At 37.5% G+C, this 25642-nt stretch overlaps 1 long non-coding RNA gene across 2 annotated transcripts; it reads left to right on the top strand.

The window, feature by feature from the left end:
• Nucleotides 1–15446: 15446 nt before the first annotated feature.
• On the top strand, nucleotides 15447–17534 carry LOC149682836 (uncharacterized). 2 transcript variants are annotated; one of them, XR_016384137.1, is made up of 2 exons: nucleotides 15447–16087; nucleotides 16173–17534. It is a non-coding gene; the product is annotated as an uncharacterized LOC149682836 (long non-coding RNA). The 2 variants fall into 2 exon arrangements; XR_016384138.1 differs by having other exon boundaries at nucleotides 16041–16087; nucleotides 16168–17534.
• Nucleotides 17535–25642: the final 8108 nt, after the last annotated feature.

The raw sequence follows: 25642 nt of genomic DNA, 5'->3' as shown, positions 1-25642 counted from the left end.
AGCTCGGGTTTTGAAATTATAAGCCACTCCCATGGAAACATTCAAAGTAGTCGAGAACGGTTAGGGAATTTGCTATACTCAACCAGAGATATACAAGTTGGGAAAACCAAAATATTACCTCTCCGTGTCAAGAGGTCTACTACTACAAACGTATTTACCTAGATATGCAATTATTTCACTTTTTTTTGAAGTAAAAATTTACGAAATATTGAAGCAGTATTCCAAACATAGCGAATGTACAGTAAAGCAGACGACATTTTACATCCAATAAGGATAAATCTTGGACACATGGAAATCAGTCAATGGGGAAAAGAAGAGGAAATGAAGTCTACGCTCCAGCTGTTTACCCTATATTCTGAAACCTACATTCACAACCGGTTTGCAGTGTAAACACTATCGTCTCGTCTCACCTCAACAATATTCTTAGTTTGCCAACATGAATGTTAACGTTAAATAACACCAAAGCTAAATTGTAGCTAGACGCACTAATAGTCAATGCGCACCATAAAGAGAATAATAAGTCTGTAGTTACTACCCGTTTACCATTAGCCCTTTTACTAACCTTATTATTATTATTTAAGAGTGTATTTAACTTTCGGCTCACTCTGAACCGTTGATGTCTGTTCATTTCAGACACGAAAATCAAAGCCAAAAGTTTACTTCACCTCAGGCCTCAATTATTTACTCTTTGTTTCACTAAGCCTATTGCGGATAATACTTGTTATACGCGCCGAAGTCTATGTCTTAGTTTTCTTCATGAAATCACTAAACCAAGGATTATTCTATATACAGATGTAGTATAGCTTACGCAATATATAAACAGCCATTTCAAATAAAAATATTAAAAAATATCTTTGGAATATCAAAATGAAACAGAGCTTTAAAGCTACAAAAATACTAAATGCATCGTAATTACGAAAAAGATTTCCACATATTCACTTTATATTATGGAAAAAGTGAAAAAAAAGGTTCTGTAGGATTTCTTAACACATCAAAACAAAGCGAACTGCTAAATCGGTGCACTAGTGTGACAACGGACAGACACACACAGACAAAAAAATAGACTGCTTTTTAACTCTTTCCGTATTAATTTTGAGTTGAGAAACAAGATTATCTTTAATATTTAAATAAATATAATTATTTTTAATTATTTTAATCTTCAATAATTAACATTAATAATAGTTAAATCGTTTAAAATAACGTTATACCTATTATCATCTCAAACTTTACTAATATTGACGTTTAAAGTGAAGGGTACCCCTCTTGCCCACTTTCTTCAAATTTTGGGGTATATATACGATTCGTTTCCATTATAATAGTAAGGAAAAAGCGCAATTGCGAAAACCTTTGGTGGCCGATCCCACCTTAGGGAGGCTAGACGTTTCTCGTAACCCTAGCTGATCGCCGCGTATATCCTAAAACCAAACGATGATAATGGAGTAGAAGCCAATGATACAGATTGGTGTCTATGTGAAATAGGCGGAAGACCAGTGGATGGTGGTGTTAGAAGCCAATGATACAGATTGGTGTCTATGTGGAATAGACGGAAGACCAGTGGATGATGGTGTTAGAAGCCAGTGTAAGTGCAGACTATTGTCAATGTGGGATTGACAAAGAATAGAAGATGGTGGTGGTGGAAGCCAGAAAAGTACCAGACTGGTCTTCATATGGGATGGACGAAGACCAAACATGGTGGTGTGAGAACTCAGGTATAGAGTAGCCAACGGAGAGAAATACAAATTTCTGTGAACTGTCAATGCGGTCCGGAAATTGGGAACACGTTTGCTCCGATACGCAAACTGCGAACGCGGTCACGTGGGTGTAACAACGGACAGACGGACACACACAACCACACCCCCCCACACACACACACACAGACAGACAGACACGGCCGTTACAGAACCTCTCCTGGACTACGTCACACGGAGAGGTAAAAAGGGGAGGAGTGGAAGCTCCTCCGCTCCACAAGCCTAAAATACATGTTGCCACTAAATATAACTAGAGGTACGAGAGAGTTTCTGGCTTTGATTGGTCTGCCATCGCGTCAGGTTATCGTTATAAACGGAAACTCCTCGTTACTGCGCTCTGAAGATGGGCGATAAAAAATGGCTACAAGTTTTGCCCCACTTTCCACTCCTCCCCTATACTCTCTTTGATTCAATGTTCTTCTTACATCAGTACGTTTTTGGTATTGCTACTTCCCCTAGTATGTAGGTATTATGCGAGAGACTTACAGTTATATGAGTAGTTGTGATAGATCTTATTGATTTGTGATCACTTCAATTCTGTTTAATGTAATTGGTTGAACCATATGTCTTTGGTTCATTTCAGAAAAAGTCAACGCTATGCGAGATGCACTAGAATGACGTAGAGATCATCTTATTCAAAGGCGGTCGATATTGGCAAATCAGAGACTAGATATAAAGAACGTTTTTGAAGAAGCTTACGCGAACAAAGTAAGTTTTTATTAATATGATATAGCCTTGTCTCATTTTAAAGCGATATATATCATTCCATTCTGAAGGGAGACTTAAATGAAGATGGCGAGCTTCTGGTGGCTTTCGAATCCCAAAAACGCCTAATACGTCATCTTGAGAGTGAACTGGAAGGCGAAAAGTTGAGCAAAAATGGTTTAGCTAAGGATTTAAGAGCGGAAATTTCAAGGCTGCAAGAAGATAATGAAAGGCAACAAAAACTGATAAGCCAAGTTAGTTATGCATAATATTCTATATTACGATTTGTTTTTCTTAAAAACGGTTTTTTTTTTAGAACTTGAAGGGGCCACCCCAAGCTCAAACTGAAGCCACTCTACAACAAGAAATCAATCGTTTAACTGATGAAAACAATGTAAGTTAATACTTATGTTATGCTCTACTTTTGACAACTTCATACCATGCTTGATTATTTCTCCTTAACGTAATAGGATTTACGTGAAAAGAACGATAGCCTCTCTGAGCAAGTGAAGAAGCTGGAGAAGCATCTTAAGATGTACACCACCAAGGTAAAAGAATCTTTAGGTTAGTATTTTTATACTTATAATCCTTACCTGATAATTTAACAGATGCATGAAACTGATTGGTTAATCTTGGGCTTTAGGGTATGGGTTATATAGAAGTTAATGCTGTAAGATATTGAAAGCTCGTATTTTTACCTTAAATTTGTCATTCATTTTTTCCCCTTTAATTTAGTGGAATTAAGTTTTTAAAGTTACGAATGTATTTATTTAATTGATCTTTCTTTAGGTATGTCGTTTTTCTAGCTTTGTGTTAAAATATTATTTACTTAACCACCTTTTTATCCCAAAATATAAGAGAATATGGCCGATAGATGGCAAGCTCGGGTTTTGAAATTATAAGCCACTCCCATGGAAACATTCAAAGTAGTCGAGGACGGTTAGGGAATTTGCTATATTCAACCAGAGATATTAAAGGGGAGGAGTGGAAGCTCCTCCGCTCCACAAGCCTAAAATTCATGTTGCCACTAAATATAACTAGAGGTACGAGAGAGTTTCGGGCTTGCCCGATTTTGATTGGTCTGCCGTCGCGTCAGGTTATCGTTCTAAACGGAAACTCCTCGTTACTGCGCTCTGAAGATGGGCGATAAAAAATGGCTACAAGTTTTGCCCCACTTTCCACTCCTCCTCTATACTCTCTTTGATTCAATGTTCTTCTTACATCAATACGTTTTTGGTATTGCTACTTCCCCTAGTATGGAGGTATTATGCGAGAGACTTACAGTTATATGAGTAGTTGTGATAGATCTTATTGATTTGTGATCACTTCAATTCTGTTTAATGTAATTGGTTGAACCATATGTCTTTGGTTCATTTCAGAAAAAGTCAACGCTATGCGAGATGCACTAGAAAGACGTAGAGATCATCTTATTCAAAGGCGGTCGATATTGGCAAATCAGAGACTAGATATAAAGAACGTTTCGTTGTAAATCTTCGCTACATGACAGAACGGAAAGAGCAAACAAAACAAAATGCAACCCTTAAGTAATCACGTCACGTTCAAAACGCATTCAGCATTACGATATACGAGCACCACCGGATAAAATGTTATGTACATTTTGACCAATCATATTAAAAATAATGAAAAATGTACCACGACGCATGCGTCAAATAAGGATACACCAGTATTTCCCAAACGCGCGCTCTTTCGTTTCGGGATTTTGAAAACCGTGTCTTCGGAATTTCAAATCAACTTCTAAATTTTGACTTAGAAAATCTAGAATAGGGTTCCTAGACAATATAGACATACCATATTACCATAAGTTCATGAGATATGTTCACCATAAGTTTGTCACTGGTTACAAACTGGAGCTTGTCATGAAGTGAGTGAGGTAGGTCATAGATTCGAGGAGGTAAAGCGAGGGAGGCCTGGTGAGGCGCTGCTGTCAAAGGAGGCTTAGTGTTAAGGCAAGAGGTGGGGACCGTGGGGTACAAAGTCGGGAAATTTAAAATTTCTCCAAAAAGAAATCAAAGGCAGGAACCAATCAGACCTAATGCACTAGGTCCCATAGAGAGCTTTCAGTTGGAGGAGGAGTTGAGTCTCGTGACATAATTGACGCTGCCATACTGGTATGTGTAAAGCAGGAATGAAGCTGAGACCATGTACTCAATATGGTTACCAGAACAGGGGTAAGACTTGGAAGGGTGTGACGTACTACTATATCCTTTATCCATGCCTATAATGTACGCCATATAGATAGGCATGGATAAAGGATACGCGTGAGATTGAAATATGTTTTCACGCTATAGGATAGGCAACTCCCTATCTCGAACGACAGCTTATCTGTATATACTATGTTACAACATCGGTTGTCAGCACGCGCAAAGCTAGGTCTCTATGTAACCTAGCTTTGCGCGTGCTGACAAGTGACAAAGAAAAAAAGGATTATAAATATCCGCGAGTTTTTTTAGCTCGAGTGCACGGACCTCTGGGCCTTAGTTTTAAATACGTGTTCAGGGTTCATACAAACCTGGAAAACCTGGTAAAATCAGGGAAATAAATAGTTGACAAAACCTCGGCGAAAATTAAGGGTAATTTCGAAAATTTAGTAAAATTCAGGGAAATCGGGGAAATTTGCGTCAAACAGAGGCCGGGAAATTAAGCACAAAGTTTGTAAAAATACCCTCCATAGGATTAACATTACACTAAACTTTGGCCGCTCATAACTCTGGTTATATTAGAGATAGGGGGATGTCCTTATAGTATGTTATAGTCCTATTTGTCCCCAATCCAACAATACTATAAACTTGGGATTTCGTCAATTAGGGGCCGAGTAATTGAGCAAAATGTTCGTGAATATTCCCACCAAATTATTACACTACTTTGGAGGCTCATAACTCTGGTTATATTAGAGATACGGGGATGTCTTTTGATTATATAATAGCAGAAGAAAATGAGCAGAAGTTTACAGTGTCCCGTAGAGCCCTTTGTGCATGCAAGTCCTTTAAGAGAGGAAATATTTTCTCCCCTACCCCTCCCTCGGTGTGTCTCCTCGATGGTTAAAATTACGCTACCTAGCGGCAGACACGGAAAACCAAGTTTAAAAGCTCGAGCATCTTTTCGCGGCTGGTTCGGTTAAAGATGGCGTCTACCAGTGGTGTTATTTCGGATTTAAGTAAAGTTAGTGATGCAGCCACTCAGTGTAATTTTTATTTAATGAATAGGCCAAAAATAAAACACAAATCAGTAAATTGCAATATTTTAAAAGAAGCAAAACCTCGCGATACTTGTACAAAAACAAAGGTTGATGCTAGTAAACCATTGAAAGATTCTTCTACTCAATGTTATGTGGAATTAGAAGAAATTAATTTTGCAATTAAATCAAATTTAACGAAGTTAAATAAATCTGCGAACACCGTACAAATACCAGTATTTGATTTGTACACTCGGACTGGTCAACTTAAGCCGCTTGCACCGTTTATAGAGGAAGTACGGCAAATTGTGGAAAAAGATTTTTCCTCCGAATTACAATATGAGGTATAAGTTATATATTATATATTATTAATAGAAAGTTAAGAAAATAATAGTCTTTTCCATAATTGTAATTACAGATTAAAGAATGCCATAACAAAACGGGACTATTATCCATTAAAAGGATGAAAAATATTGGTTTGATAAATTCTCATTACTATCAAGATCCGATTGAGTTAGTCGCGCATGAAGATGGACTATGTTATTTGTACGTTATTTTCAAACCAATGAAAATAATTGAACTTAAAAATGACTATAAGATACTTGAAGAAAAAAGCATACGAAATGTTTTACTTATGATTAGTGGTTACTTAGGCCATGTTTTTTGTCCTGGTGTGAATGAAACTAAAGTCAAGTATGCAACCTGTACTTTACCTAAAAGTTTAGTGTCTTATAAGTATCCTCATACTCGATACCAGTCAATAAGGTGTGAGATTTTCTACAGTCAGGGCGATAAAGGACTTGAGGAAAAACCCAAAATTAAAAGTAAACAATGCAAATTTTGTGCAGTATTGACCAATTAAATATATAGAGCCAAGAAGAGAAAAGCTGAAGAAACCCCAACAAGAATTTTTAAAAGACAGTGTATTCGCAGCAATTTTCTTGTTAAATTCTTAACGCCTAGCAGTTAAAAAAAACGTAACTCTAGAGTTCCAAAGGCCAGATTTATGATGAGGCGTAAAATTGCAATACTAAGCCAAGAGATTGAAAAGAGACAACTTGACTTGAGATGTTCTGATTCAAAACAACTATCTGAAATAATTTCCAAAATAAATGATAGCTACAGCGAGGATCTAGAAGAAACTCTGAATACCACCAGTGGATTCAGTAAAAGCTTACTTAAAGCTTCCTGGGAGCGTGAATCTGAATTAAAACATATCCAAGACCAAACTGAATTTCTTTCCGATCAGGCAAAATCATTGAACAGTAAGAAAAGAGGGCAATGGTCTTCGATCACTCTGAGAATCGCTCTAGCTGTAGCTAGCAGAAGCAAGGCTGCTTACAGAGCATTGAGAGGTTTCAAAATCCTCAACCTCCCTAGCGAATCAACTCTAAGAGATAAAACAAAGAAATTTTACCATCCTCCAGGAGTGGTTGAAAAATACCTAGCTGAACAAGAAATTAAGTATAATAGTTGGAAAGAAGAAAAGGTACAACTGGGTATATTAGTATTTGATGAGGTAAAGGTCATTGACAAAGTCAAATGGAATTCGAAATCCCATGAATTTGTTGGCTATGCAATGGACGAAGAAGACTACCCACAGCTGACTGATATCTACAAAACTACTCAGAGAACAATAGCACCAGCACAGTATGTCCTTCAATTCCTATGGCGGGATATGACATCAGGATATGATGTTATTGGCCCTTACTTCGCATCAAGTTTCCCTTTCCAACAAAAACTACTAGTAGCCTGTCTTTATCAAAGTATTGAAGCTTTGCATGCATACGGTTTCAAAACCTTGGGATTGGTCTGCGACGGAGCTAGTGAAAATTTGGCATTAATGAAACTAACTATGGGTGTTAATGGAGCATTTGGAGGGTGATTCAGAGATGTATGCGTTCCTTGCAACAGTAGATTCCTTGCAAAATTTGGAGTAGGATTTTCCTGAGCGGTTTTGGTCTAAACCGAAACGTTACAGAGTTACAAGCCCTTAAACTCCGGGCCCATTTGGGCCCTAATACCCCCTTCAGACGGTTCGTAAAATCTTGGTCTAATAAGAAAGCTTGTTTAATACTCTTGTTACTTTTGAAAAAAAATACAAACAAACACGTCGTAAAGCGATTTTGGTTAAACGAAATTCAGGTTTTCTGAAGAAACATGCTATATCTAACATTGCCCCTTACTATCTTTCTCAAGCAAGCGTTTAGTTTTAACGTGTCGTCTGAAGAGGGTATTAAACAAGAGGTGAAGAAAGAAGTTTAAAATGAGCTATTATCGGTGATTGCCAATTTGAGAAGTTCTTAATTTCAAATTCACATTTTTGCCTCCAAGCTTCCGCTAGAGCTTTCCACCCTCTTCAGACGACGCATAAAAAGTACTTTCAATAAATGTTTTTTGGATATTTCTTTATTTCGATGTAACAAACGAATTAAATTGAAACAAAAGAATTAAATTGCAACAAAAGGTCTTCAACGACTTATGAAAGAAGTTGCTCAAAATGAGCACCATTGGCGTTGATGCATGCCTGAGCCCGACGTCTAAAAGACCCTTGCACACTGTTTATCATTTCCGCATGTTCTCGAATGTTCACCGCAGCATGTTGAATGCGCTCCCAAAGAACGTCTCTTGTTGGCACTGGTGAAAAGTAAACCATGGCTTTCATGGTTCCCCACAAGAAAAAAATCCAGTGGATTTAAATCTGGAGAACGGGGAGGCCAAAGCACTGGTCCAGCGCGTCCTATCCATCTTCCTGGGTATTGTTCGTTTAGAAATTCCCGAACCGCACGACTGTAGTGCGCGGGAGCACCATCCTGCAGGATCCACATGCGTGCTCGGGTAGCCAAAGGGACGTCTTCCAATAGTAAAGGTAGATCTTGACGAAGAAATTCCAAATACGCTTCACCAGTTAAACGTGGTGGAAGCATAAACGGACCAACAAGATGGTTGCCAACAAGTCCGGCCCAGACATTTATGGAAAACTGGTGCTGATGACTTCCTTCTCGAGTTAGATGAGGGTTTTCTGCAGTCCAGTAGTGCAAATTGTGAAGGTTTATTATGCCTGTTCTGGAAAAATTCGCTTCATCCATGGAGAGAATGCTTGACAGGAAGTTCGGATCGATTGCGTCGCGTTGTAATAACCAACGGCTGAAATTAACTCGCTGTGGATAGTCATTTGGTGTTAACTCCTGAACTCGCTGGTAATGATAAGGCCTTAGTCCGTTCGATCTAATAACTCTCCAGACGCGGGATTTTGGTATACCCGTGAAATGAGCGATTTGCCGGGTGTTTACCGTTGGGTCCTCAATGACGTAGTTTATTATCTCGTCTTCTTGGCGATCACGAACAATACCGCGATCCCTAACGCCTAGGCCACGATTAACCGCGCCAGTTTCCCGTAATCGTCGATCAACATTGAGGAACGTGCGAGGGTCTGGTGCTCGTCTCCTAGGAAATCGTCCAGCGTACCTTAGCGCAGCTTCGTTCGCGTTACCACGACATTCCCCTAACAACAAATGCATGTCCGCGTATTCGTTATTCGTAAAGTTATTAAATGCTCGGTTCGCCATTGCGGACTTTAATAAGTTCTATCTATTCAGAATAATTTATCGAGTACAAATAAATTTTCACTGCTTCAGCAGGGAAACTAAAGGCGTTTAAATACTTCAAAATAAGCCCAAAATGACTTTTAATAGGTATTTTGGTCTAATAGAAACCGGATTCATAAGGAAAAATTGCAATAAAAAATAACTGGCCTATTTCATTGCGTTTGAGAGTCCTCTAAATCCGTAATCTACGCCATGGGAAATTTGTATTTTCACCAATTAGTAAACGAAACCAACGTCTCGTTTACTAATTGTCAAGCATTCTTTCCATGGATTAAGCGAATTTTTCCAGAACAGGCATAATAAACCTTCACAATTTGCACTACTGGACTGCAGAAAACCCTCATCTAACTCGAGAAGGAAGTCATCAGCACCAGTTTTCCATAAATGTCTGGGCCGGACTTGTTGGCAACCATCTTGTTGGTCCGTTTATGCTTCCACCACGTTTAACTGGTGAAGCGTATTTGGAATTTCTTCGTCAAGATCTACCTTTACTATTGGAAGACGTCCCTTTGGCTACCCGAGCACGCATGTGGATCCTGCAGGATGGTGCTCCCGCGCACTACAGTCGTGCGGTTCGGGAATTTCTAAACGAACAATACCCAGGAAGATGGATAGGACGCGCTGGACCAGTGCTGTGGCCTCCCCGTTCTCCAGATTTAAATCCACTGGATTTTTTCTTGTGGGGAACCATGAAAGCCATGGTTTACTACCAGTGCCAACAAGAGACGTTCTTTGGGAGCGCATTCAACATGCTGCGGTGAACATTCGAGAACATCCGGAAATGATAAACAGTGTGCAAGGGTCTTTTAGACGTCGGGCTCAGGCATGCATCAACGCCAATGGTGCTCATTTTGAGCAACTTCTTTCATAAGTCGTTGAAGACCTTTTTTTGCAATTTAATTCTTTTGTTTCAATTTAATTCGTTTGTTACATCGAAATAAAGAAATATCCAAAAAACATTATTGAAAGTACTTTTTATGCGTCGTCTGAAGAGGGTGGAAAGCTCTAGCCGAAGCTTGGAGGCAAAAATGTGAATTTGAAATTAAGAACTTCTCAAATTGGCAATCACCGATAATATCTCATTTTAAACTTCTTTCTTCACTTCTTGTTTAATACCCTCTTCAGACGACACGTTAAAACTAAACGCTTGCTTGAGAAAGATAGTAAGGGGCAATGTTAGATATCGCATGTTTCTTCAGAAAACCTGAATTTCGTTTAACCAAAATCGCTTTACGACCTGTTTGTTTGTTTTTTTTTCAAAAGTAACAAGAGTATTAAACAAGCTTTCCTATTAGACCAAGATTTTACGAACCGTCTGAAGGGGGTATTAGGGCCCAAATGGGCCCGGAGTTTAAGGGCTTGTAACTCTGTAACGGTTCGGTTTAGACCAAAACCGCTCAGGAAAATTCGACTCCAAATTTTGCAAGGAATCTACTGTTGCAAGGAACGCATACATCTCTGAATCACCCTGTATATATATTGGATCATTTGTCCCTCACATCAATTAAAAAATATGATTGGTCAGCTGTTCGCTTCTAGAAATGATGGCCCTAAAGCGTTTTCACGTAATGGCACACAATTTGGATGGCGCCATTTGGAAGAAGTTTCAGAGAGAGATAAGGAAAGAGTAAAAAATGGTCAATTACGAAGAGCTCGCTATTTACTAGATAGTTACCTAATACGAGACTGACGGACCAGACTAAACGTTTCCCCATCCAAAGTAATGCAACAAGAGGATGTTTTGCGCGAACTTTTTGGATACGCCAATGGATCGGTTGGTTCTACAGAAAGTAAACAAAGTGCCCTTGAAGCCTATAAATATCTCCTAGCTTGTAATCAACTTTTTGAAAATGGATGTTTATCACATATGAGGATTAATTGTGAAGATTCTAGTGTAATGAAATCTATCAGAGAGGGTTAAAATTACTTTGAAAAATGGGCTGTAGAAATATTAACAGAAAATCCAGAAATCAATTTAAACAACACAAGACAAGAAGTTTTTCTTTCTTGGCAAACTTGGGACTTGTTAAGAGTGTCAGTTTTTGGTTAAAAAGGATTTGTGAAAGATTTTTTTAAACTTTACCCAAAAAACTTTCTTTCGCCTATTCGAATCAACGGGAGCTCAGTCGAAAGTCTGTTTTCTCAATTAAAATACTCCTCTAATGGAAAATTGTCATCAAACTATCCAACTTCGTGCAAAGCTATTTTTACATTAGTGAATGTGCATGGCAGCCATCGCGGCAATAGGCAGTACAGGGATCAACCACTATGTGTTCGAGAATCTAAAATTTAATCTAAGACACCTGGCAATTATAAATATGGAAATTCTGATTTAATTTATGTAATTTTTTTTTAATGCACTGGACTTCTAAAATAATTGAGCTAATATCTGTATAAAATGACATTTTTCATATTTCAACAGTAAATTGTTTTATTTGATTCAAGGGACTAGTCACAATAAATTGAAAGTTTTTATACTGATTTTGTTATTAGGAATGGGTCGCCCTTTATTTGGTTGGCATATATCACAATCTTATTAACAGTCAAATAATTTTAATTTTTTTTTTCATTTCAATATCACATTTCACTAGTTTTGGAATAGTAAATTCTTGCCCTTTTTAGTGGTTTATGCTACTCTTTTTTGGAGACTCCCCTAACACACAACACTCACTACCTTGTGAACCTTGTTTTACAACCTTGGGGCGACTTAAGGTGGAAGTAAATAATTTCGTGTTTCGAGAAAAAAATACTAGATGGCGCTGAAACTCGTCTCTTGACGGTGTTGCCAGAATATATTTTTGTTTGAATTCTACGCGCGAAAACACTGGAATTTACAATCCTAAGCCGTGATTGACAAGGCATAACAATACAGCACTGGCGACATTGGCGGGAGGCGCCGGACCAGCCGAGACACTTCAACACAGGGGGTCGCTCGGCGAGTTGAGGATTATAAAAGGACGAAAGAAAACTCTCTAGATAAACCAGTTTCCTTTGCTTAGTATTAGAAGTTCATAACTAGAAGTACAAGGAGCTAGTCACTCAAATTTCATTTAACTATCAAACCTCGAGGAGCTAATTACAGTCAAATTTCCGGTTGAGATTCATCATTTCAGCACTAGCAAGGGTATCATAAAGTCGGAGAGCTTCCCTTATAATCTAGTTTTCGTTTTAAAAACCAGAATGGTTATTTTGTGACCTTCGCAAATGTTCCTTTTTACATCAAAATGTGGATTCTAATAATTCGTGAGCCCAGGGAATTTTTGTACGTCTCACTATGATACTTCTGTGTGTACGATTATAGTAATCTACTCTTCATGTTAGCTCTTTCTGTCATAGGCATAAAGCTTACCCACCTACTTAGTGACCATGGAAATTTAGAGTGAACTATGTTATCTTTTAGTAGCTTTGACAGGTGTTTTAGGATTTCACCTATCACCTTGGTGTTCCCGACCTTATTTCGTAAACTCCATATTCCCTTCGGTTACCAAAACCTTCCTGAGCCCCTTTTTCTGGAAACATCTCTAGTCAACTAAGAGCACAATCGTTTATATACATCATACGATGAGGCTAAGAAAGTACAATAAATATACTTGCGTATGGTGACGAAATAATTTTTAATTCATTTTCAAATCGGTTTCAAAAGTAGAAATAAATTTGGGACAAGACTTTTAAAAAATTTGGAATTTTCAGCATAACGTGGGAAAAAAAAAGTTTCCTTTACAGAAATGGTTATTTTTGGCGCGCTTTATCCTACCCACATCCTTTGGCTGATTGGATTTACGTTTCCATGATTTCCGAATAGTTTCAAATTTTTGGGGTTTTGTTTCATTTAGTGGTTTCGCCTTGTTTTGTGAATTAACACACACCTTCGCCTTGATTTTTGGTTTTGAAGAAATCGCCTTTTTTGTTTTTGGTTTGGAAGAAACCACCTTTTTTGTTTTTAGTTTGGTAGAAACTACCTTTTTTGTTTCTGGTTTGCAAGAAACGCCCTTTTTTGTTTTTAGTTTGGTAGAAACTACCTTTTTTGTTTCTGGTTTGCAAGAAACGCCCTTTTTTGTTTTTAGTTTGGTAGAAACTACCTTTTTTGTTTCTGGTTTGCAAGAAACGCCCTTTTTTGTTTTTAGTTTGGTAGAAACTACCTTTTTTGTTTCTGGTTTGCAAGAAACACCCTTTTTTGTTTTTGGTTTCGAAGAATCCTTCTCCACTTTTTGACATTTGTTTGAAACTTTCCCTTTCGTCACTTTTTTGGTTTCAGTATGTACCTTGGCTTTTATTTTTTCTTTATTTCCGAGTAGATTTTCGGGTTCACGTATTGGCATTGATCGCAAATACCGTGAATCTATTATCTCGGGCAGCATGCATTTTAGATAAAATTCTTTTAGTTTTTCTAGCTTCTGTTCCCAGAATTTATTGTCTTTGAAAATTCTTTCTACTTCCATGCCCCGAGGGGTCCAAATTATGAAGTCACAATAGTTTTTTTCTGCAATGTGAAGTTGGCCTTGGATTTGAATATAATAATCGTGGGTTTTCTTTAATTGAAGATGTCCATTTAACAGCTTTGAGCAAAATGCTGGTAGTTTTGATGGTGCGTCACGTGGATGGATATGTCGAGCTGAGTGAGGACATTTTACTTCAATAATGCCATCATTTCCAACTAGGCCATCCGGAGAAGCGGCTAAGTACCCATTTTTCAAATCAACAAACAATCCGCTTGGCTTTACCGATACATTCTTCATTGTCTGGTACTCTTCTATGGCATCCTTTTCTTTCGATTTGCCCCATTCAATAGCATAGCTTGAAAATGTCTTCGGATGAACTAATTGTTGCACTAGCGTACCATAACCAGTATCTGGCTTTCTCTTAGCAACCTTCCCGAAATTTGAAGCGGTAAGGCGCTTTGACCTTTGCATTTTCCATTCGTCACATGCAGCCTGGTCTACTGTACTTCTTTCTATGACATTTCTTTCCTCCGGGGTCACTGACAATTCCTTCAAAATTTCATTTCTTCTTCTTTCCATATTTTCCGTATCCATGTCTGGCTTCTCTGAATGTGGACCATAATTCTTCGGGTCGACATTGCTAGTTTTCACTGATTCTTCCATTTCATCCATTTCTTTCGCTAGTGACCTCTTCTTCAACTTCTTCTGTTTTTCAATTCTGGAGGCGTGATTTTTAATTGTTTGGTAAGGGCTGGCATTATTTATAGCTCTGACTGTTTTTACATGCCACTCTCTTCCTAAATGGAATTGCAAGGCAGCCGCCGTACACCTGGTAAAATAAGACCCCCTTCTGTTGAAACAAATCTGTTTCCCACCGACGGCCTTTGCGACCAGGGACATGTAGTTCTCGGCCAAGTTGTTTGTTTCGTTGTCCAGAAGAGAAGAAGCCAGATCTTGAACCCGTTGGGACGCTTCTAACAATTTCATGTCTATGACTTTGGATAAATGCTTCGAGTTGTCTTTTCCAACATTTTTGCAATAGTAAGCCCTACACCATGTGTGGCGCCCAAACACGTGACAATGAACATTTCTCACGTCCATTCTTAGCTGGTCCGCGAATTTTTTAAAAGTTGTAGCGAGGTCCAAGGTTTTCTCTGTACTGTTTTTGTTCTCAAATATTTCTTTTTTCATTTCTTTCGCCACATTAGCAATAGCGCCTCTTACACCCTTCCCCATCTTCACTATTCTAACCTGAGAAAGCTCTTTAGTTGATTTCGCCAAATTATATAACTTGGATCGATAATTTCTTACAACGTGATTCGCGCATTCACTTTTTTTTATCTTTGCGCCGTAAGAAACGGACTCTTTCAATTTCTTGTGCACTGAAGAATCACCGTCGCCAATAATTGTTCTGTATTCCACGCCGTGAATATCTTTGCTCTTTTGAAAACCTTCAATCAAAATATCAGATTCCATAGCGGGAGACGATCCCTCATAATTTTTAAAGCACTTGTGATGGGGTGGGTTTGGATTTTCTTTGTACATGGAGCAAACGCAACAATACTTGTTTCTTACCCCAATAAATAATAGTTTTTTCGTTTTGGCGCCAATTACGCAAGCCACGCCACATTTTGCTGAATATCTGTGTCCGAGGCTTCGTTGCGACCAGCCACCGTCAATAATCACCGTAATAAACGGTATTCCATCTTCTAAATCGCCGTTGTCGATAGCCAGTTGTCGCTCTACACAGAAAAAAGTGTGTTAATGATTTGAACACATTTTTGTGTTCAAAAATCAGATTTTGGTTTCTTGATATGTTTAAGTGATGAAAAAGTGTAATTTATTGAACACTTCGCTTAATTTTGGCGTTCAACTTCTAATTTTTGTTTCTATTTGGAAAAATTGTAACAGTTGAACACAAAATCTTAACACTTTCACAATGAACGCATTAAAAATTTAGGAACAGCGAACGCGATCATTTGTTTTCATGTTCTGTAAACCTTGTAGTTGAAGGCGTACTTCGTCGAAGCTTATTCGATATATACTCTGTTCCAGCTTTGGTTCTCAGCACACTCTAAGCTAGATCTCTATGTAACGTAGCTTTGTGCGTGCTGACGACTAAAGCTGGAACAGAGTATACACCGAATAAGGTCCCGTCGGAGATAGGAAGTTGCTTATCATATAGCGTGAAAACCTATTTCCTCACGCGCATTCTTTATATCCATGGTTTTTCTTTGTCGCCCAGGAATGAATTTAAACTTGAAGTAATTATACAATTCAATGATTCAGTGGCGTCGCTAGGCCTTTTTTTCGGGGGGGGGGGGGGTAAAGCCCCCTATTCCCCCCCCCCCCCAAATTTCAAACTTAGACCCCTCTAAAATAATCACCAGACTGGTAAGCATATTTTTAAATAATAAATATTTGGAATGCGAATTTAATTTAACTATACGCCTTGAAAACGTTTCTTGGCAAAGCGCAGACGATGAGACGAACTCTCTGACAAAGCATTTTTGCAATTGCATTTACTTATGTTTGGGAAATTTTAATATTCCCTAAAATTCGTCTGCAACCTTTACTGCTGCTAATGTGCTAATAAGAAAACCGATCCCGAAAGTAACAGCACATAAGTTTTGGGCAGGATTTTTAAGCCTTGGCCCTTCAGAATATTAAAGGTGTAATCCTTTTTGTGGGTAAGTTTTAAGTAACTATTACAAGACAAATATATATTTCAATACTTAATAGTCCTTTTACTAGCAAAATAACTTAAACCTCAGTACAGTAATACCTATTAATTATTAATTACAAGTAAGAAATTCTCGTACATATCTCTCTTGGACTCTAGAATGAGAGAGGTACAGTCGCCGCAATTAAAACCTTTTTTTCTCGCGACGTCTTGTTTCAACAATAAGCCGCAAATCTTTATTAAAACAACAATATACGATAAGTTTTTTTATCAATTGTATCAGATCAATAATTTGCGGCTTATTGTTGAAACAAGACGTCGCGAGAGAGAAAGTTTTTAATTGCGGCGACTGTACTTAACATGTTCGTACACTCTAAGAAAGGGAAGTGTAATTTAAGAAAACACTTTTTTTACACCTTAAAAACACCCAAAGAGAGTTTTATTACCTTGAGTTTTTGTGGGGCCAATTTAAGGTGTAAATTCGGTGTAAAATAAAACTTTTTAAAACCGTTTTGAAATTAAAAATGGAAAATTATAGTACTGCGGGTTTCTTAAATAAGGTCTTTCATTTTCATTAATGTTTTAATATTAAAGTCAATACAAACAGTAAAAAATTATTGAAAAACTTGATTGTTAAGCATTTTTTAAAGATGATATTCATGAAAGAATATATTTTTATCCTTTAAATAAAATTAACAAAGAAATTCGTAATCAGAGGGTATTGTACTTTTGTAAAACACTGCTAAACGTGTTAGGCGACACTCTGAAACGTGTTAGGTGACACTCTTAAAAGCGTCATGCGACACTCTTGCAGTGGGGTCGCTAAGTCTTTTTGGGGGCTTTAGCGCCCCTAAAATTTCAAAGTTAGCCCCCTTAAAATAATCCGTAAATTCTACTAAAAAATTGCTCGTATCCCCTAAAATTTTGTAGCAATATAGTGTAAAAAATTATTATGATAATTTCGTTCAGTTTCATCTTTGTAGAGATGAATTTCAATATCAAACAGTAGTGGGGACTAAAAGCAAACGGAAACTGAACTTATAAAAGACGAGTGAAATTCTTTCATCCACAATTGTCTCATAGTCACTAACTGATCGGTTCCGTACTCTTTATTAATAAAAGTTTGTAAATCTTTAATATACGAATAATAAACTTAAACCCCCCCACCCCCCCAAATTTCAAACCCTAGCAACGCTACTGCACTCTTGAAAGTGTTAAGCGATACTCTTAAAAGTATTGTGCGACACAAAAAAACGAGACTATGTTAGTAGGGCGACTACAGACGCCAACTTTTGTGACATGTCTTATCTTTATTTTGAGAATCATTAGAGTAGAAAATGAAATTTTTTTTTAAATATTGTAGAGTAGATTAGGTCAAACGCGTTTCTGGTGCTCGAAAAATTCTTAGTGAAAAGAGATTATTAAATTTAACAAGAACGTTTATATCTACTGCTTGGATATTATGGCCTCCAAAACCAACTTAATACCCGATGAAATTATAGTAATTAAAAACTTTCTGCCTTTTTCAGAGGCTATTAAGTCGGTAAAAATTACCAACTTTTATGCAGTTTCACACTGAATGCTAGAACTAGCATTCAGGGCCGGATTAAGCAATTTTGCACCGGGGGCCGCCCCCTTTAGTCGAAAAAAACAGAACAGCAAATGTCCCTAAGAGGGAATAGTTTAACTCTATGCGCCCCCAACAAGACTTGCGCCCGGGGGCCAGTGCCCCCTCGCCCCCCTCTTAATCCGGCCCTGCAAGCATTGCTTAAAGCGGTATAGTTCTGCATGTAAGAACTTTCCTCTTAATTTAACTCAAAGTGGAACCTTGCTGTGAATATACCACTGATTGCTAATAAACCACCCACTCTTTAAGGTGTTATGAGACACTCTGAAAGGTGATATGCGACACTTTGAAAGGTGTTATGCGACACTCTGAAAGGTGTTATGCGACACTCTGAAAGGTGCTATGCCGCACCCTTTAAAGAATTGCACAACACTCATGTGAGAGTAAAAATTAAGTTTTAGTTCGATATAAGAGTTAAAAAGGTGTTAAACTGCACCTCTGTTGCACCATTTTATAGCACCAATTGCTCCATAAGTGTTATTAAACCCTTTCAGGGGTGCAAATGAACACCTGTAATGATGTCAAATTTGGCCCCAAACTACTTTTAAAGGTGTTAAAACGCGCCCCATTTTCTTAGAGTGTATGCTTAACACGTAAAAGACGTTCAAAACCGAAACAAAAATCGTCTTGAACACATTAGAAAGTGAACATATTTTCACTTGAACATGTGCTCATTTTTGAACATGTATAGTAGAAAGAGTCGCATGAAGGTGTTCAGGGATTGTGTTCAGCTCCTGAACACATTTTCTGCATAATTAACATGTTCAGAGGCAGAACACTTAAATAAAAACACGTTCAAAATCAAACACAAAATGGCTTGAATGCATTAGAAAAAAGAACAGATTTCTATTTGAACATGTTCTCATTTTTGAACATGTATAGGAGAGTGTTGCATGAAGATGTTCAGGGATTGTGTTCAATTTCCTAACACATTTTTTTCTGTGTAGTTTTCCTGTTTCAATCATTTCTTTTGCCAAGGCGGAATCCCATAACTATAAAATTTTTAAAATTAAATAAGCATATATGTTGGAGCGGTGTTTTGAAAATTTGAACGAGAGGTCGGACATTCGACTATTTTTTTTTTCGGGAATTCGGCACATCTCATTTACACGAGGTCACTTTACGCGTGCCAATGGAATGGGCTTGAAATATAATAAAGTATTTATATGCAAGCATCCCCGTTACTAGATCGAGACAAATATTGGTGCGCCTCAGTGACTTCGTGTAAAAGAGCCCTTGTAGCCTAAAGCTTTTAGATGCATATTGATGAATTATATAAATAATTTACCTGTCCGAGTTCTGCCTCTTTTTTTAGGTACGTTGGCTTTGACATATTCGGAATACCCATTACCGACAACACTTCATCCATATTTTCGTAACCACTACCGATAGAAACGAAACCCCAAACTGATAAGGCGTTCAAAGACAGAATTTTCTTTTCATCATTTGAGGATTGACTGGCTCCATGATGGTGAATTTTGGGCCTGCCACTAATTGAGTCGTGAAGTTTCGTCGTCGTTATAATTTTGACTTCCTTACACTTGTCACACTTGAAAGTCAGCTCGGAGATTAGCCCTTTTCTAGTTTCTATATGAAAAACGAAGGCGCCGTTTTTGCTGGCTTCACACCGGTGTACGTCCAATGACCTAACCGATTGTATAAAGTGCTTGATGTCCACTATTCGATTTCCATTTAGTTCCGTGAACGTTTTGGAATTTTCTGGCAGTATAAATTTCCGTTGTGGAGGTGTGTATGGTTCATATAGTAAATTTGGGAGGGTTCTCTCATCAATTCCAATATAAGACTCGAAATTCTCTGAAATTATTTCCTCTGAAGAATCCACCGCAGTTGACTCCTCGGAAACTGCAATATCATTGTTTACAAACAAGTTGCTAGAACTCGACTGCTGGTCTATATTTTGAGAATGTTGCGACATAGAGACTTCTTCAACAGTTTCATTGTTTTCAAAAGAGTTGCTAAAACTTGACTGTTCTATATTTTCAGGTTCTCGCGATAGCGAGGCTTCTTCAGCCACCACCTCCGATTGCCTAATTTCAATGCAACAAAGTTCAATATATATTACTCTAATTAAATTTTGGTTATTGGGTTGAATATATATTCTTACGTTTGGGACTGTTGTTGTAAATTAGAAGTCAAAGCGAGCTTCTTCCTCAACTTTTGATAACGAGGCTTACGGGAACGTTCTTTCCGACAAGTCTTTCTACCTTTACTACCCATTTTGCCTTCAACAAGTACAAAACTAGACTATTCACTATCCCATAAAAGTATCGTACGCCGCGAAAGAAACCTCTCAAAATGATCGCTTTACACGCTGCTAAAACATACAAATACCCGAAAAATTTCCCTAAAATTCCCTGGGGAAAATTTGGCGTTTTCAAAGAATAGACCATTTCGACGTAAAAAATAGGGGTAGGCAACCCTCTGTATCGGCCGTAAAAGGGGAGAATGCAAAGTTTTATCTCGATGTCTTTCCCTTTCAGTTACATCGAAATGGTCTATACACCATTTTGATAATTCTAAGAGAGAAACGCGCGGGGTAAAACTCTGCCTTTCATCTCGCTTTTTGACCCCACTCCCCCGCAACCGGTTTTTTCTCGTCGAAAGGGTCTATCCTCTTCTTGTAATCGAAGTACACGGTACAAGAATGATGCTGGTGCTAACGCGTTATGGTGCCATCTTTACACGTTTCGCCATTGTGTTGGGACAACTCAATTTTATAGTGGACAGAGTTTAGCGGATCCGTCAGCGATGTTTGAGGTGATAAGAGCATAGATAAAGGAAGGTGTTTCTCTACGATAAAAGGGGTTTCAAAGGGTAAGACACATCCTTTCTTCAGGTTTCGAAGATCCCAATGAAGATAGCGAATAGAAAAAAAAATCTTTAGGGTAGCGACATCCTCTGGATTTTAGCCGAACTATCGCTATTTTAGGTTTATTTAAGATTAAAAAATAACCACTTAGAATTAAACATTTCTAGAAACTGTGTGGATAGATATTTAGATTAGCTATAAAATGCAATTTATTTGGAAGAAATAGCTTTACGGGTTGATGAGAGGTATCGACAAACGACATAGAAAAATACTACTTGAAATAAATGTTTGTAACTAATTTTAAAATAATGCTAAATTTTTTCTTTAAGCTCCACTGATAGAAAAGATTTCAAAGTAATTTTTAAAAAAACCGTGAAGCTCTATGAAAAACCATTCACTTAAACTACTGACAAAAAAATGACCCTTTTTGAAGCTAAAACCTTTGACTTCCACCTTAAGAGAGTTTTTAGTATCACATTTCTGACTAATTACATCCGTTTTTGGTTTTCTACGTGTATTTATTTTTGTACTTTTGGTTTGGGACAATTTTCCATCTGATTTTTCTTTAGCTGCCTTTCTTGGCTTTCTTCCTTCCTTTATTAGTGGAAAACATACCGTGTTAATAGTTTTAATGGAATCAGTCTGTTTAGCGCCGTTATTTGAGGTTCTTTTTTTCTTCATGGATTGCAACATTTGAAGTTTTGATTGAGATTCGCAAGCAACTGATTTTCCTTGTTTCTCTTTGGTTTTTCTAGCTTGTTTAATTTTTGGTTTGCGTTCTTGTTTTCCCCGTTCTTTTAGAGCAAAAAGCTCGAGGGGTCGGGCGTTTGTCAAAATCCCGTACACTTCGTTTGAAATCTGTTTAAAATCTCTCTCGAAAATCTCGAAATCCCGAAATCTCACGTCAAAATCTAAAAATCTTAAAATCTCACGTCAAAATCTAAAAATCTTAAAATCTCACGTCAAAATCTGAAAATTTTAAAGTCTCACGTCAAAATCTAGAAATCCCAAAATCCCTACCTTAAAATCTGAAAATCCCGAAATCCCCATTTTAAAGTCTGAATATCCCGAAATCTTCACCTAAAATCCCGAAATCTCACATTAAAATCTAGAAATCCCGAAATCTTAACGTAAAATCGCGAAATCTCATCCTAAAATATCAAAATCAGAAAATCTCCTCGAAATCCGAAAATCTCCTCGAAATCCGAAAATCTCCTCGAAATCTGAAAATCTCCTCGAAATCTGAAAATCTCTTTCAAAGTCTGAAAATCTTGTTCCAAAGCCCGAAATCTCCTTCAAAATCTGAAAATCCTGAACAAAATCCCGAAATCTTCTTCGAAATCTGAAAATCGCGTTCAAAATCTGAAAATCTCCTTTAAAATCCCGAAATCTTAAAATCTTGGACTAGATTTCCAGATTTCTAAAATCTGAGTCAGAATCTCAAAATCTGCGGCAAAATCTCAAAATCTTTGTCAAAATCTTGAAATCTCAAAATCCCGTACACTAAAATGCCGAACGTCCGACCCCTCGAAAAAGCTGGTCCCTCAAAGTTTGCCCGCCTTTTTTGTTTTTGCGGTTACTGGAAACGAACTCCTGAATTCTTGTATGTACCATTTTACGACTCCATTCTTGGTAAAAATGCTCCAAAACTTCTTTGTCTATAAAGTTTTCTGGAAGAGCTTGATAAAATAGTTTCCTTTGCTGCTCAGATTTTAAAAAGGCAAAACTTTCTTCCGCACACACCCGCGTCAAAATTAAAACTGTAATTAAGATCCCAAAAAACTCATTAAACATGCAGATCACTTCCTTGTTTAACGTCCTCAACGGACTTAATCCTATTAATTCATGTTTAAATTGATTTAATTGCGCTTAGATGGTTTTAATCGTGTTTATATTGAATAAATCATGTTAAGATTGATTAAATGGTTTTACTTTGATTACAACACACCCTAACCAGAAGTGACCTGCCCTAGTTTAACTACCATTTTCAAAATGACAATACCTTTATCATTTTTGTCCCATACTTGAGTAAAGAATGTTTATTAGCAAACTAGCCACTATTTTGTTTAGACTTTTGATAAATGGCAAAAAACTGGTTTTTGGGTAACACATATTGCCGTTGTCTCTATTCTTGAGTTCTATTGGCAGATCTTTTTCTTTTTCAGAAGCTGTCGTTCTCAACAAAGCCGTGCACTTGTTCAATGCATTGTCTGCTAATTGTTGTTTTAAGTTTCTTTTTTTGTTTTAGTGGCATAACGTTCGTCTATAAATCTCGCCCATGGCACCTCCTCCAAGTAAATATAATCCAGTATCAGGTTCGTTACCCCAGTTTTCATGTAGGTGTTCTGGTATTGGAACTTCATATTGACTCTTCTTTAATTGGGTATTCTCAATGTCATCAAGATTTTGCAGCTTTTCCGGAGATTTTGAGAGAATTTTGCAAAAAATGAATGTGTTGGATGTGATAGTATTAAGGACCTTAAAAGCATCGACATGGTCAAACTGGGTTAATTCTACTTCTTTCTTGAGATTTATTGCTTCTTTAAAATAAGAAACTGTTAAACTGGCCATAGCTTTATTCGTACGCAGTTTTGATAATTGTTCTTCATTCTCTACATTTTCCCCTTCTTTTTCTTGATTTATCTTCCTTTTTCTTGTTTTTGGCTCTGCTGGCTTAAATTCTTCTTTCAATTTATCAAAAAGCGCCGTTAATTTACAAATAAACGCATTAACACTCTCTGACTTAAACATTGTTGCATGAAAATTAAGTCTATCCTCTGATGATTTTATAAAATTACTGACATTTGTCATTAGGAACACCTTAAGCCTAGGCTTATTCGCTTCATTCATTGTTGGACTAAATAAATTCGGGATAATCTACCAACAGATAAAGAAATAAAATAAATATTAATTAAACACTAGAAACTTCAAAAATAATAATTTTTACAACTAAATCATTATAAAATGTTAAGCATACCTTACAATCGGTTTTCACTGGGCGTTTTTCGTGCGTTTTTCGCAAAATTTTGCGGAAAAGGAAATTTTTCTTTCCTCTTTTTTTGGCGAATTTTGCGATTTTGCGTTGCGGGCAGGCTAGGAAATAAGACAGGGATGGACCCTAAAAGGCACACCTTACACACTAGCACACTTTACACACTCTTCTGAAAAACGCTAATTCGTACATTGAATATCATTTTTCACACTGCAAACTCGTACTATACATCCTAGCTGTCAGAACGATGCACAAAAGCTTAGTATACAGCATTTAAATTAATATCAATTGAAATAATAACGTTGTTCAGAGTAATTAGAGAATATTAAAGAATTTTGGTATCTGTACGAACTACGAGGACTTCTATCAACCTTAGTGCGAAGAATCCTGAGTCGACGGAGGTGTGCCTTTTCCATGCCGTGCACACCTCTCTTCTCCTCGGCGGTGTATTTTGCACACCTCGTCGACGACCAAGGCGAAGAATCTTGGGCCGTCGAGTTTTAAGGATGTGTGCCTTTTCCATGCCGTTGCACACCTCTCTTCTCATCGGCGGTATATTTTACACACCCCGTTGAGAAGTCCGATGACTAAAGTTATGTTCGAAGGCATAAGAAAAGAAAAAAATGTTTGCGAATTTTATAAGTACTAACAATCTATGAAACTTGTAATCATTTATTTGGAGTGTGATATTCGGCAGAAGCCACAAAACTAATGTAATTAAAGAATTGTGCTGCGAAGAATCCTGAGTCGACGGAGGTGTGCCTTTTCCATGCCGTGCACACCTCTCTTCTCCTCGGCGGTGTATTTTGCACACCTCGTCGACGACCAAGGCGAAGAATCCTGGGCCGTCGAGTTTTAAGGAGGTGTGCCTTTTCCATGTCGTTGCACACCTCTCTTCTCATCGGCGGTATATTTTACACACCCCGTTGAGAAGTCCGATGACTAAAGTTATGTTCGAAGGTATAAGAAAAGAAAAAAAATGTTTGCGAATTTTATAAGTACTAACAATCTATGAAACTTGTAATCATATATTTGGAGCGTGATATTCCGCAGAAGCCACAAAACTGATGTACTTAAAGAATTTTGCTTTTTGTACGAGGTGTGCTATCATTCATGCCCTTGCACACCTCTCTTCCGACCGGCCGTGTATTGCACACCTCGTCGACGACCAAGGCTTAGTGCGAAGAATCCCGGGCCGTCGAGTTTTAAGGAGGTGTGCCTTTTCCATGCCGCGCAAACCTCTCTTCACATCGGCGGTATATTTTACACACCCCGTCGAGGACCAAGTACGATGGTATTTGTAAAGAAACTTCTTGGCGAAGTATATAACATGAAATATAAGTACCGATAATTTGACACAGTAAAAAAAACTGAAACCTTTTTTTCTATATTAAAAATCTTCGAAACTTCATCATTCTTTGGATGCCTGAGATTCCTTAGAAGTGTAGAAGAAGTTTCAAGTGAACTTCTCCAGAAATGAGTTTTTCTCGATGGAAATGGTACTTATTGGCGAGTAAAACTAATTAACAATTAGTTCTAATTATTGTTCATCATTTTGATAGGATTTAATGGGGAAAAAGATAAAATCAATTTTGCAGATTTTAAATTTTCTGAAACTTCTCCAGAAATGCGTTTTTTCTCCATGGAAATGGTACTTATTGGTCTCTAAATTTAGTTAATAATTATTTCGAATTACTGATCCCGACTATAAGTCTAATTAAAGTTTCCAATTATGTAAACTTGGATTTCGACCCTTTGGCTACGTAAAAACAAGTTGAAAATATTCTTCAACTCTTATCACCTTAATAATTATTATA

Source organism: Phalangium opilio, unplaced genomic scaffold (assembly GCF_054372755.1).
Source record: "Phalangium opilio isolate 3A_F unplaced genomic scaffold, DU_Popi_V2 ptg000037l_1, whole genome shotgun sequence".
Taxonomy (NCBI): domain Eukaryota; kingdom Metazoa; phylum Arthropoda; class Arachnida; order Opiliones; family Phalangiidae; genus Phalangium; species Phalangium opilio.
This window is presented reverse-complemented; position numbering and strand designations above follow the sequence as displayed.